General features: G+C 41.3%; 1 protein-coding gene across 5 annotated transcripts in view; it reads right to left on the bottom strand.

The window, feature by feature from the left end:
* LOC139754191 (uncharacterized) overlaps positions 1-15,302 on the bottom strand; it is a 115,039-nt gene that overhangs the window by 28,235 nt on the left and 71,502 nt on the right. For 2 of the 5 annotated variants that reach the window (XR_011713850.1, XR_011713849.1), the window contains exon 2: positions 6,247-8,024. The exons of 1 other annotated variant lie outside the window; for it this stretch is intronic. The gene's annotated coding sequence lies outside the window, so the exon portion shown is untranslated. Of the gene's footprint in view, positions 1-6,246; positions 8,025-15,302 lie in introns of those variants that run through there. 2 more of the 5 variants (XR_011713848.1, XR_011713845.1) reach the window with 2 other exon arrangements.

Below are 15,302 nucleotides of genomic sequence, written 5' to 3'. Positions count from 1 at the left end.
TAGGTCATTATGGTTGGTTGCCAGGGTCATTGTGATTGGTTTTCAGGGTCATTATGGTTGGTTGCCACGGGTCATTATGGTTGGTTGTCAGGGTCATTATGGTTGGTTGCCAGGGTCATTATGGTTGGGTGTCAGGGTCATTATGGTTGGTTGCCAGGGTCATTATGGTTGGTTGTCAGGGTCATTATGGTTGGTTGCCAGGGTCATTATAGTTGGTTGTCAGGGTCATTATGGTGGGTTGCCAGGGTCATTATGGTTGGTTGTCAGGGTCATTATGGTTGGTTGCCAGGGTCATTATGGTTGTTTGCCTGAGCCATTATGGTTGTTTGCCAGGGTCATTCTGGTTGGCTGCCGTGGTCATTATGGTTGGTTGCCAGGGTCATTATATTTGGTTGCCAGGGTCATTATGGTTAAATGCCAGGGTCTGTCATGGTTGGTTGCCAGGGTCATTATATTTGGTTGCCGTAATCATTATGGTTGGTTGCAGGGTCATTATGGTTGATTGCCAGGGTCATTATGGTTGGTTGCCAGGGTCATTATATTTGGTTGCCGTGGTCATTATGGTTGGTTGCTAGGGTCATTATGGTTGGTTGCCAGGGTCATTATGGTTGGTTACCAGAGTCATTATGGTTGGTTGCCAGGGTCATTATGGTTGTTTGCCTGAGCCATTATGGTTGTTTGCCAGGGTCATTCTGGTTGGCTGCCGTGGTCATTATGGTTGGTTGCCAGGGTCATTATATTTGGTTGCCTGGGTCAATTTGGTTGGTTGCCGGGGTCATTAAGGCCGTCAACGTCAAATCGTAACCACTAAACCAGATAAACTCCTTCAGGTGTTCAAGGTAACCTCCAGACTTCATCCACTAACTATGTATATATGACCCATACACTGTATATGACCCATACAATGTATATGACCCATACATTATATATGACCCATACAATGTTTACTGGCCTATACCTACAATGTATATGACTCATACAGTGTATATGACCCATACAGTATATATGACCCATACAATATATATGACCCATGCATGTAAACAAATATGAAGGACTATTAATGTTTATGCGAAACGAACCGAACACATGAACTAACCCCACACTTGGTACAATACTTATGAAATATTTACAATATCAGGCCACAGATTAGAAAGGGTAGTGAGTGGTGGGATGAAGAAGTAAGATTATTAGCGAAAGAGAACAGAGAGGCATTTGGACGATTTTTGCAGGGAAATAATGCAATTGAGTGGGAGATGTATAAAACAAAGAGGCAGGAGGTCAAGAAAACGGTGCAAGAGGTGAAAAAGAGGGCAAATGAGAGTTGGGGTGAGAGAGTATCATTGAATTTTAGGGAGATTAAAAAGATGTTTTGGAAGGAGGTAAATAAAGTGCGTAAGACAAGGGAGCAAATGGGAACTTCAGTGAAGGGGGCTAATGGGGAGGTGATAACAAGTAGTGGTGATGTGAGAAGGAGATGGAGTGAGTATTTTGAAGGTTTGTTGAATGTGTTTGATAAGAGTGGCAGATATAGGGTGTTTTGGTCGAGGTGGTGTGCAAAGTGAGAGGGTTAGGGAAAATGATTTGGTAAACAGAGAAGAGGTAGTAAAAGCTTTGCGGAAAATGAAAGCCGGCAAGGCAGCGGGTTTGGATGATATTGCAGTAGAATTTATTAAAAAAGGGGGTGACTGTATTGTTGAGTGGTTGGTAAGGTTATTTAATGTATGTATGTCTCATGGTGAGGTGCTTGGGGATTGGCGGAATGCTTGCATAGTGCCATTGTACAAAGGCAAAGGGGATAAAAGTGAGTGCTCAAATTACAGAGGTATAAGTTTTTTGAGTATTCCTGGTAAATTATATGGGAGGGTATTGATTGAGAGGGTGAAGGCATGTACAGAGCATCAGATTGGGGAAGAGCAGTGTGGTTTCAGAAGTGGTAGAGGATGTGTGGATCAGATGTTTGCTTTGAAGAATGTATGTGAGAAATACTTAGAAAAGCAAATGGTTTTGTATGTGGCATTTATGGATCTGGAGAAGGCATATGATAGAGTTGATAGAGATGCTCTGTGGAAGGTATTAAGAATATATGGTGTGGGAGGCAAGGTGTTAGAAGCAGTGAAAAGTTTTTATCGAGGATGTAAGGCATGTGTTCGTGTAGGAAGAGAGGAAAGTGATTGGTTCTCAGTGAATGTAGGTTTGCGGCAGCGGTGTGTGATGTCTCCATGGTTGTTTAATTTGTTTATGGATGGAGTTGTTAGGGAGGTGAATGCAAGAGTTTTGGAAAGAGGGGCAAGTATGCAGTCTGTTGTGGATGAGAGCCTGGGAAGTGAGTCAGTCGTTGTTCGCTGATGATACAGCGCTGGTGGCTGATTCGTGTGAGAAACTGCAGAAGCTGGTGACTGAGTTTGGTAAAGTGTGTGAAAGAAGAAAGTTAAGAGTAAATGTGAATAAGAGCAAGGTTATTAGGTACAGTAGGGTTGAGGGACAAGTCAATTGGGAGGTAAGTTTGAATGGAGAAAAGCTGGAGGAAGTGAAGTGTTTTAGATATCTGGGAGTGGATTTGGCAGCGGATGGAACCATGGAAGCGGAAGTGAATCATAGGGTGGGGGAGGGGGCGAAAGTTCTGGGAGCGTTGAAGAATGTGTGGAAGTCGAGAACATTATCTCGGAAAGCAAAATGGGTATGTTTGAAGGAATAGTGGTTCCAACAATGTTATATGGTTGCGAGGCGTGGGCTATCGATGGAGTTGTGCAGAGGAGGGTGGATGTGCTGGAAATGAGATGTCTGAGGACAATATGTGGTGTGAGATGGTTTGATTGAGTAAGTAATAGTAGGGTAAGATAGATGTGTGGTAATAAAAAGAGTGTGGTTGAGAGAGCAGAAGAGGGTGTTTTGAAATGGTTTGGTCACATGGAGAGAATGAGTGAGGAAAGATTGACCAAGAGGAAGTATGTGTCAGAGGTGGAGGGAACGAGGAGAAGTGGGAGACCAAATTGGAGGTGGAAGGATGGAGTGAAAAAGATTTTGAGTGATCGGGGCCTGAACATGCAGGAGGGTGAAAGGCATGCAAGGAATAGAGTGAATTGGAACGATGTGGCATACCGGGGTCGACGTGCTGTTAATGGATTGAACCAGGGCATGTGAAGCGTCTGGGGTAAACCATGGAAAGTTGTGTGGGGCCTAGATGCAGAAAGGGAGCTGTGGTTTCTGTGCATTATTACATGACAGCTAGAGACAGTGTGAATGAAGCTGGTGACTGAGTTTGGTAAAGTGTGTGAAAGAAGAAAGTTAAGAGTAAATGTGAATAAGAGCAAGGTTATTAGGTACAGTAGGGTTGAGGGTCAAGTCAATTGGGAGGTAAGTTTGAATGGAGAAAAGCTGGAGGAAGTGAAGTCTTTAAGATATCTGGGAGTGGATCTGGCAGCGGATGGAACCATGGAAGCAGAAGTGCATCATAGGGTGGGGCAGGGGGCGAAAATTCTGGGAGCCTTGAAGAATGTGTGGAAGTCGAGAACATTATCTCGGAAAGCAAAATGGGTATGTTTGAAGGAATAGTGGTTCCAACAATGTTGTATGGTTGCGAGGCATGGGCTATGGATAAAGTTGTGCGCAGGAGGGTGGATGTGCTGGAAATGAGATGTTTGAGGACAATATGTGGTGTGAGGTGGTTTGATCGAGTAAGTAATGTAAGGGTGAGAGAGATGTGTGGAAATAAAAAGAGTGTGGTTGAGAGAGCAGAAGAGGGTGTTTTGAAATGGTTTGGTCACATGGAGAGAATGAGTGGGGAAAGATTGACCAAGAGGATATATGTGTCAGAGGTGGAGGGAACGAGGAGGAGTGAGAGACCAAATTGGAGGTGGAAAGATGGAGTGAAAAAGATTCTGAGTGATCGGGGCCTGAACATGCAGGAGTGTGAAAGGCGTGCAAGGAAGAGAGTGAATTGGAACGATGTGGTATACCGGGGTCGACGTGCTGTCAATGGATTGAACCAGGGCATGTGAAGCGTCTGGGGTAAACCAGTGTGTGGGGCATGGATGTGGAAAGGGAGCTGTGGTTTCAGTGCATTATTACATGACAGCTAGAGACTGAGTGTGAACGAATGGGGCCTTTGGTGTTTTTCCTAGTGCTACCTCGCACACATGAGGGGGGAGGGGGTTGTTATTCCATGTGTGGCGAGGTGGCGATGGGAACAAATAAAGGCAGACAGTATGAATTATGTACATGTGTATATATGTATATGTCTGTGTGTGTATATATATGTGTACATTGAGATGTATAGGTATGTATATTGTGCGTGTGTGGACATGTATGTATATACACGTGTATGTGGGCGGGTTGGGCCATTCTTTCGTCTGTTTCCTTGTGCTACCTCGCTAACGCGGGAGACAGCAATAAAGCAAAATATATATATATATATATATATATATATATATATATATATATATATATATATATATATATATATATATATATATATCTAACGGCCGTTAGCTGTCAGATGTTAGCCAAATGGCAAGGGAATCAGTGTGTAGCCCAAATATCTCTGTTTGCAGAAGCCATTATTTCAGAGCTGTTTTAATGAGCCTATGGGCTGATTATACACTCTTTAAAGTAAAGGGATGAGGCACGTAACATGGGGGGGCCTGCTGTCCGGGAGTTGAATATGTGAAACCTACTGTCCAGGAAGGATGATGTGAAACCAACCATCCAGGATGTGAAACCATGTGTGCTGGGAGCTGCAACCAAGTGTATGTAATTTAAGTTGTTTACCGAAGTGTTATACGTTAGTTCTCTACTGTGTTCTCTTGTAATATATGGAAAAAATTTCTCTAAACAACTAAGTGTTCATACTTGTATAGACATTTGTTTAAGCATGGCAGATGAAGTTTAGAAGTTTATTGAAACCCAGGATATACATTTAATGTACCAGTGTAATAAAGATTAATTATATCAAGTAGCAGCTAATTATGGAATTTCTCTGAGGACACATGTTAAAAGCGATATGCAGAGAGAATTAATTGATCAGTTAGTGTCCTTGTGAGTTTGACGATGTTGAAAATAGTATTGATGTGGGACAGATTAGTGAAAAAGTGGTCATGGAGAGATTGAGGTTAAAATTTGAACTTAAGAACATGCATCTAGAGGTAGAAAAAAAGAATTAAGGTAGAAGAAAGAGTAAAGACAGAAAAAGAGAGAACTCAGGCAGATAAAGAGGTAAGACTTAGGCAATTAGGAATAGAGAGAACACGTTTAAGAAGAAAAAATGGAGGTAAAGATGATAGAGTAAGTCAGTTACCTGAGTTTATAGAAGCTGAGGACTTCTTTATTCAGTTTAAAAAACTTGCAACTATTAAAGAATGGGATGAAATTGACTGGGCTATGTTGGTGCATAGTAAATTTAAGGGTAAGGCTAGAGAGGCATATGCATGTCTTAGTATAATGGAATCAGTAGATTATAAGGCTGCTAAGGAAGTAGTATTAAAAACTGTGGAATTGGACGTAGAAGTGTGCAGAAGAAGGTTTAGGGATGTCAAGAAAATTAGTGGATGAACTCATCTTGAGATGGATAGAGAGTATGGAATGACATTCAATAGGTGGTGTAAGTCTGAGGAAGTGGAGACAAAGGAGGAACAGAGATAACTAATTTTGCTGGAACAGTTCAAAAGTGGTATACAACCTGAAATATATTATGAAATATGCAAGAGTAGGGTGAAAAATGTAACAGAAGCAGCCAGGATGGCTGACCAGTTAGAATTAGCTAACAAATATTGTAAGAAAGAATTAACAAGGAAACAAAGTATGATAAGAAAGTAACAGGCAAAATTAAGACAAACCTTATAAATATCCACACTATTCAAATGTTAAACAGCCTAGTCAACATTATTTTGTGGAAGATCAGCTAACTATGAGCCACAAAACAATGTTGGGGATAGATTCTAAAGACAAACACAATAAGCCACAAAACAATGTTGGGGATAGATTCTACAGACAAACACAATACAGGTATTCAAGACCTCAGTTTAGTCATAACTCTTATGTTAGTATAAGGAAAGACCACCAATGAAATGTTTGGGATGTGGAGAATTTGGTCATGCTAAATATCAGTGTAAAAAATCCCCAAAGTCTATAGGATTAACTGTTGCTTGAGGACAGAAACAGGATATTAGTGAGGTAAGAAGTAATGAGTATTCTGTGAATAAACCAAAATGTGCAATTCATGAGCCAGCCACTTATTATTGATGGAAAGGTTGGGATTAAAGGTAGTCCTGAGAAGAAAATTTTAATATTGAGAGACACTGGAGCAAGTCAGAGTGTAATTCTGAAAGATATACTCGAGTGGACAGAGGAGTTTTACCCTGGGGAAAAAATAAATGTAAAAGTGTTATGGTTAGGCAAGCCAATCCTCTTGCATAATATAAATCTTGAGAGTGGATTTGTGAGTAGCCATGTAAAAGTTGGTATATTGAGGAATTTCTTATGCCCTGAGTACACATGCTATTGGGGAATTATTTGACCGACAAATTTGTCCCAGATCCCTATTATGAGTAGTAATCCATTTGATGTAGATACCATTGTAAAGGTGAACCACATGACATAAAATGTAAAGAATCAGACTAATAGTAATGTACAGTGTAATGAGATTGTTTAACCAGCTTGTGTTGTGACAAGGTCAATGTTAAAGAGAGAAGTTAAATATGATTTAGTTGAATAATTTCATTATACAACAGTTACAGAAGGGTGAAGAGAGTTTGAGAGAATGTTGGAGTGAAGGTGCTAGAAATGGGAGAGAGTAATGTGCCAGTTGGATTTTATGTACAAAATGGTGTGTTAATGAGAAAGTGGAGGCCTGCTGTGTTCCAGCATCTGATCAGTGGGAGGTAAGAAAGCAGATTGTTGTTCCAAAGAATTATAGGGTGCATGTTCTTGCTTTATCTCATAGTTCTTGTTTGTCTGGACATTTGGGAGTTAGGAAGACAAATGATATAGTATTAACTCATTTCTATTGACCAAATATGAAAAAAGATGCATCCCAGTATTATAAGACTTGTGAATTATGTCAGAGAGTAGGTAAACCCAACCAGACTATACAGCCACCACGTTTGCAGCCAATTTCTGCTTTTTGTAAACCTTTCGGCAAAATTGTAATTAATTGTGAAGGTTCTCTACCAAAAACACGTAAAGGAAATCAGTATTTATTGACAATAATGTGTGCATCTACCAGATTTCCAGAAGCAGTGCCATTATGTAGCATACATTCCAAAAATATTGTAAGAGAGTTGGCGAAATATTTCTTCTGGGTGGGTATGCCTGAAATTATACAGTAATTTCACTTTAGGAATGTTTAAGAAAATATCAAAAGGGCTACATAAAACACATAAGATGTCAAGTGCCAAGGAGATGTGGAGAGATTCCATCAGACTTTGAAAAGTAATTTGTGAATGTACTGTGAGGAATGAATCCTGTGTGTTGATGTAGTCAAAGCTCCACATTTGAATGAACATTGGTTAGTTTACTTTGAAATGTACATTTTAACAGCCTGATATTGAACCGATCAACAATGTTGTTCTTGTTGATGAAAATCTTCATTACTATTTACTAAAAGATGTGCCCCAAGATAATGTAAGCTGGAGTGAAATTGTGTATGTGATGCATAATTGGTTCATGATACAACAGAGTAACATACTTTTCCAGGATTTCTATTGAAAACTTTGTCACTCAGAGTCTTCAGTATTTCCAACTTGTCTTTTAACAAAATTTGACCATGTGGGCACATCTTCCTGTATATCTTGTGATCAAGATTTCTCCAGTGAACGTCATCCCAGCGATGGTGAGAGTTATGAAGAGGAGTAAGAGGGGTCTTGTAGGTGTGTGAAGGTAAGGTTCCTTAGCTGCTGACAGACTCTGTCTCCCCTACCGACCCTTACTGCTGCTGTCGCTGATGAGCCAGAGACTCCCTCTTCCTCTGCTGGCTCTTTTAATGGGTGTCCCCTCAATATTTCCTTGCTCCAATTTTCATACAGGACAGACTGGAAGTGGGAAAGGGTTAGGTTGTTGGTTGTTAGGCCTTTAGGCTAACAACTACCAGGATTAATGCCCACAACGTCCAGCTACATCCACCAACCAAAGAATCATTTATCAGGTGTTAAGGATATTGCTAAGACCATGTACACCCTCACTATTTATGTGGCCCATGTAGAAAATGAACACTTGGTTCTCATTTATGTAAATGTGTTGTATACGATTGTCAATGATGAATGATTCTCTTTTCTGAATGATGCGGCAGTTGTGCTTATACTGTATGGGAAGCTCATAGTGGTTCATCTGATGTATAATCATTAATTAGACAAAATATATTGGGTGGACATGTGTCATTTTTCTTTAGAGTCAAAACCTGTCACCAACAGTTCACTTTTTTGTGGTTATATTCATAGAGCCCCACCACTTGGTTATCTGCACATACTTAAAGTATAGCAGGTAAAGGAGAAATTCCAAAACATGAAAGAAGTAAATGCTGCCCTGAGGTTCACACAAAAGTGATTTGGAAAGGAGATTGTTGATTGCTTTCAAGTGTCCCTACAAAGAAAGTTATACACAGTTGAGTGGAAATGGTGATGTGATTAGGTGACTTGAAAAATATGTGGAAGTTGACAGAGCTGTGACTTGTTACCATAGATGATCAATAATCTCAAGGAAAAGGGTATAGCATGATATATATTTATTTATTTTGCTTTGTCGCTGTCTCCTGCGTTTGCGAGGTAGCGAAAGGAAACAGACGAAAGAAATGGCCCAACCCACCCCCATACACATGTATATACATACACGTCCCCACACGCAAATATACATACCCATACATCTCAATGTACACATATATATACACACACACAGACATGTACATATATACACATGCACACAATTCACACTGTCTGCCTTTATTCATTCCCATCGCCACCTCACCATACATGGAAATAATATCCCCCTCCCCCTCATGTGTGCGAGGTAGCGCTAGGAAAAGACAACAAAGGCCCCATTCGTTTACACTCAGTCTCTAGCTGTCATGCAATAATGCTCGAAACCACAGCTCCCTTTCCACATCCAGGCCCCACACAACTTTCCATGGTTTACCCCAGACGCTTCACATGCTCTGATTCAATCCACTGACAGCACATCGACCCCGGTATACCACATCGATCCAATTCATTCTATTCCTTGCCCGCCTTTCACCCTCCTGCATGTTCAGGCCCCAATCACTCAAAATCTTTTTCACTCCATCTTTCCACCTCCAATTTGGTCTCCCACTTCTCCTCGTTCCCTCCACCTCTGACACTTATATCCTCTTGGTCAATCTTTCCTCACTCATTCTCTCCATGTGCCCAAACAATTTCAAAACACCCTCTTCTGCTCTCTCAACCACACTCTTTTTATTTCCACACATCCCTCTTACCCTTGCATTACTTACTCGATCAAACCACCTCACACCACATATTGTCCTCAAACATCTCATTTCCAGCACATCCACCCTCCTGCGCACTACTCTATCCATAGCCCACGCCTCGTAAGCATACAACATTGTTGGAACGACTATTCCTTCAAACATACCTATTTTTGCTTTCAGAGATAATGTTCTCGACTTCCACACATTCTTCAAGGCTACCAGAATTTTCGCCCCCTCCCCCACCCTATGATTCACTACCGCTTCCATGGTTCCATCCGCTGCCAGATCCACTCCCAGATATCTAAAACACTTTACTTCCTCCAGTTTTTCTCCATTCAAACTTACCTCCCAATTGACTTGACCCTCAACCCTACTGTACCTAATAGCCTTGCTCTTATTCACATTTACTCTTAACTTTCGTCTTTCACACACTTTACCAAACTCAGTCACCAGCTTCTGCAGTTTCTCACATGAATCAGCCACCAGCGCTGTATCATCAGCGAACAACAACTGACTCACTTCCCAAGCTCTCTCATCCCCAACAGACTGCATACTTGCCCCTCTTTCCAAAACTCTTGCATTCACCTCCCTAACAACCCCATCCATAAACAAATTAAACAACCATGGAGACATCACAAACCCCTGCTGCAAACCTACATTCACTGAGAACCAATCACTTTCCTCTCTTCCTACACGTACACATGCCTTACATCCTCGATAAAAATAGCATGATATATGGGGAAAATGGGTAAGCGAGGAGTACAGTTTTATATTAGTTTCTCGAAGTAAAAGCTGTTCCAGTTGTTGTATATGTGGAGCATGTTCATCTATGAACAAACTAATATATTACCTAAGACTGAGAACTATGAAAAAGGGAGAAAAAAATAAAATGGCAAAAAAAAATGGTCTTTAAGAAAACATTTTAGTTCCAATGTAATTTTAGCCTTAACCATGATGAAGTTGTGAATGTATTTCGAAATTTGAGAGTCTCTCTTTAGAATAGCAGTGGAGAAAACAGCTGAGGTTTGAGGTAATTCAAGGAAGAAGAAGTGAGGATGCCTTATAAGACCTGGTGAATTCTAGAAGAATATGTATCAAATGTAAAAGAACATTCACAAGCAAGAATTCGTTCTTGCCTCTTTTCAGACTCCTTCCACATGTGTAATAACCTTTTGTCATAAACCCAGCACAAAATTGTAGACTAGTCACCAACTTTTTTAACACATTCTCCTTCAATAGTCTCTCCTGTACTTGCAGGTAAATCAGCATAATCCAACAATGGCCGTTGATCTGAATCTCGCTCACCCACGTCTTTTTATATCCACATTTTTTTCTGTAACCATGTAATCTGGATATCTGTTTTTCTTTCCCTACAAATTTTGTCAACAAGCTTTTCCCTATTATTCTTTTTTTTCTTTTTGTTTGAGATTTTACACTCTCGTCTTCAATTATATCCTCAACTGCCACTCTTACATTTGGATCCCTTAGTGTCAAGCCTGCCCAAACACTCACTACTTCTTTCATAAATGCCCGCACCCACATGGGTCGTAAGTAGCATCAAATCAACCCCTAAGCACCTCATTAAAGTTTCTATATATTCAACATGTACTGGACGCATGGAGTAAATGATAATGGTTCACCATTGGGTACCAAGGATTTGAACTACAGTCCTATCGTGTAGCTGCATATGTTAAAGATATATATCATTACTGTAGTACTAATGATTGATTTGATATTACCTACAACCCGTGTGGGCATAGGCATTTTGTCACTCAGGTACCGAGATGTGACAGGGGAAATCATTGGTCATTTGCTGGCCTCAGATGGAAAGCTTTTGTCACCTTGTGGTCCAGTGGTAGAATGTCGGCCTGCCATGCGCGAGAACCGATGCTCATATCCTCAGCTCCCAGGGGTAAATCGTAAACATCTATTCTAGGTGTCCAGTACATGATATACATGTATTTTTTTACATTTTTGCCACTTCCTGCATTAGCAAGGTAGCAGTAAGAACAGCGCACTGAGCCTAAGATGGAAAAATCCTTACTTGTTCCCCTTCTCTGTTCCTCCTCTTGGAAAAGTAAAAACTGGAGGGGAGGATTTCCAACCCCTGCTCCCTCCCCTTTTAGTCGCCTTTTACGACACAGAGGTAATGCCTTGGAAGTATTCTTTTTCCCCTACCCCAGGGATATATATTATATTTTATTATTTCATTATACTTTGTCGCTGTCTCCTGTGTCAGTGAGGTAGCGCAAGGAAACACGAAAGAATGGCCCAACCCACCCACATACACATGTATATACATACACGTCCACACACACACATATACATACCTATACATCTCAACGTATACATATATATACACACACAGACATATACATATATACACATGTACACAATTCATACTGTCTGCCCTTATTCATTCCCGTCCCCAACCCGCCACACATGAAACGGCAACATACTCCCCCTGCATGTGTGAGAAGTAGCACTAGGAAAAGACAACAAAGGCCACATTTGTTCACACCCAGTCTCTAGCTGTCATGTATAATGCACCGAAACCACAGCTCCCTTTCCACATCGAGGCCCCACAGAACTTTCCATGGTTTACCCCAGACGCTTCACATGCCCTGGTTCAATCCACTAACAGCACGTCGACCCCGGTATACTACATCGTTCCAATTCACTCCATTCCTTGCACACCTTTCACCCTCCTGTATGTTCAGGCCCCAATCACTCAAAATCTTTTCACTCCATCTTTCCACCTCCAATTTGGTCTCCCACTTCTCGTCATTCCCTCCACCTCTGACACATATATCCTCCTTGTCAATCTTTCCTCACTCATTCTCTCCATGTGACCAAACCATTTCAAAACACCCTCTTCACACCACACATTATCCTTAAACATCTCAGTTCCAACACATCCATCCTCCTCTACACAAATCTATCTATAGCCCACGCCTCGCAACCATATAACATTGTCGGAACCACTATTCCTTCAAACATACCCATTTTTGCTTTACGAGATAACATTCTTGCCTTCCACACATTTTTCAACGCTCCCAGAACTTTCGCCTCCTCCCACACCCTATGACTCACTTCTGCTTCCTTGGTTCCATTCGCTGCCAAATCAACTCCCAGATATCTAAAACACTTCACCGTCTCCAGTCTTTCTACATTCAAATGTACCTCTTATTCACATTTACTCTCAGCTTTCTTCTTTCACACACTTTACCAAACTCAGTCACCAGTTTCTGCAGTTTCTCACCCGAACCAGCCACCAGTGCTGTATCATCAGCGAACAAATACCGACTCACTTCCCAAGCTCTCTCATCAATAACAGACTGCATACTTGCCCCTCTCTCCAAAATTCTTGCATTCACCTCTCTAACAAGCCCATCCATAAACAAATTAAACAACCATGGAGACATCACGCACCCCTGTCGCAAACCAACATTCACTGAGAATCAATCACTTTCCTCTATTCCTACTCGTACACATGCCTTACATCCTCAATAAAAACTTTTCACTGCTTCTAGCAACTTGCCTCCCACACCATATACTCTTAATACCTTCCACAGAGCATCTCTGTCAACTGTATCATATGCCTTCTCCAGATCCATAAACGCTACACACAAATCCATTTGTTTTTCTAAGTATTTCTCATATACATTCTTCAAAGCAAACACCTGATCCATACATCCTCTACCACTTCTGAAGCCACACTGCTCTTTCCCAGTTTATGCTCTGTACATGCCTTCACCCTCTCAATCAATACCCTTCCATATCATTTCCCAGGAATACTCAACAAACTTATACCTCTGTAATTTGAGCACTCACCTTTATCCCCTTTGCCTTTGTACAATGGCACTATGCATGCATTCCACCAATCCTCAGGCACTTCACCATGAGCCATACATACACTGAATATCCTCACCAACCAGTCAAAAAAATAGTCACCCCTTTTTTAATAAATGCCACTAGAATACCATCCAAACCTGCCGTCTTGCCGGCTTTCATCTTCCGCAAAGCTTTCATTACTTCTTCTCTGTTTACCAAATCATTCTCCCTGACCCTGACTTTGCACACCACCTCGACCAAAACACCCTATATCTGCCACTCTATCATCTAACACATTCAACAAACTTTCAAAATACTCACTCCATCTCCTTCTCACATGACCACTACTTGTTATTACCTCCCCATTAGCCCCCTTCACTGATGTTCTCATTTGTTCTCTTGTCTTGCGTACTTTATTTACCGCCTTCCAAAACATCTCTTTATTCTCCCTAATATTTAATGATACTCTCACCCTAACTCTCATTTGCCCTCTTTTTCACCTCTTGCACATTTCTCTTTACCTCCTGCCTTTCTTTTATACATCTCCCAGTCATTTGCACTATTTCCCTGCAGAACTCATCCAAATGCCTCTCTTACTTCATCCCACCACTCACTACCCTTTCTAATCTGCCTACCTTCCACACTTCTCATGCCACAAGCATCTTTTGTGCAAGGCATCACTGCTTCCCTAAATACCTCCCATTCCTTCCCCACTCTCCTTACGTCCTTTGCTCTAACCTTTTTCCATTCTGCACTCAATCTCTCCTGGTACTTCCTCACACAAGTCTCCTTCCCAATCTCACTTACTTTCACCATTCTCTTCACCCAAACATTCTCTCTTCTTTTCTTAAAACCTCTACAAATCTTCACCTTCACCTCCACAAGATAATGGCCAGACATCCCTCCAATTGCACCTTTCAGCACATTAACATCCATAAGTCTCTCTTTCATGCACCTATCAATTAACACGTAATCCAATAACACTCTCTGGCCATCTCTCTTACTTACATATGTATACTTATGTATATCTCTTTTTAAACCATGTATTCCCAATCACAAGTCCTTTTTCAGCACACAAATCTACAAGCTCTTCACCATATCGATTTTCAAGACTGAACACATGTAAACAAATTATTCCCTCAACTGCTACATTACTCACCTCTGCATTCAAATCACCCATCACTATAACCTGGTCACATACATCAAAACTGCTAACACACTCACTCAGCTGCTCCCAAAACACTTGCCTCTCATGCCCAGGTGCATAGGCACCAATAATCACCAATCTCTCTCCATCCACTTTCAGTTTTACCCATATCAATCTAGAGTTAACTTTCTAACACTCTATCACATACTCCAACTTTCTTACACTCTATCACATACTCCCACAACTCCTGTTTCAAGAGTAGTGCTACTCCTTCCTTTGCTCTTGTCCTCTCACCAACCCCTGACTATACTCCCAACACATTCCCAAACCACCTTCCCCTTTACCCTTGAGCTTTGTTTCACTCAGAGCCAAAACATCCAGGTTCCTTTCCTCAGACATACTATCTACCTCTCCTTTTTTCTCATCTTGGTCACATCCACACACATTCAGACACCCCAATCTGAGCTTTTGGGAGAATGAGCACTCCCCGCGTGACTTCTTCTGTTTGCCCTTTTAGAAAGTTAAAATACAAGGAGGGGAGGGTTTCTAGCCCCCCGCTTCTGTCCCCTTTAGTCGTATTCTACGACATGTGGGAATGCGTGGGAAGTATTCTTTCTCCCCTATCCCCACAGATAGTAGGGTTGAGGGACAAGTCAATTGAGAGGTAAGTTTGAATGGAGAATAACTGGAGGAAGTGAAGTGTTTTAGATATCTGGGAGTGGATTTGGTAGCAGATGGAACCATGGAAGCGGAAGTGAGTCACAGGGTGGGGAGGGGACGAAAGTTCTGAGTACATTGAAAAAATGTGTGGAAGGCGTGAACATTATCTCAGCAAGCAAAAATGGGCATGTTTGAAGGAATAGTGGTTCCAACAATGTTATATGGTTGTGA

Source organism: Panulirus ornatus, chromosome 16 (assembly GCF_036320965.1).
Source record: "Panulirus ornatus isolate Po-2019 chromosome 16, ASM3632096v1, whole genome shotgun sequence".
Taxonomy (NCBI): Eukaryota; Metazoa; Arthropoda; class Malacostraca; order Decapoda; family Palinuridae; genus Panulirus; species Panulirus ornatus.
The sequence above is the reverse complement of the archived record's forward strand: the minus strand, read 5'-3'. Positions and strand labels throughout refer to the sequence as shown.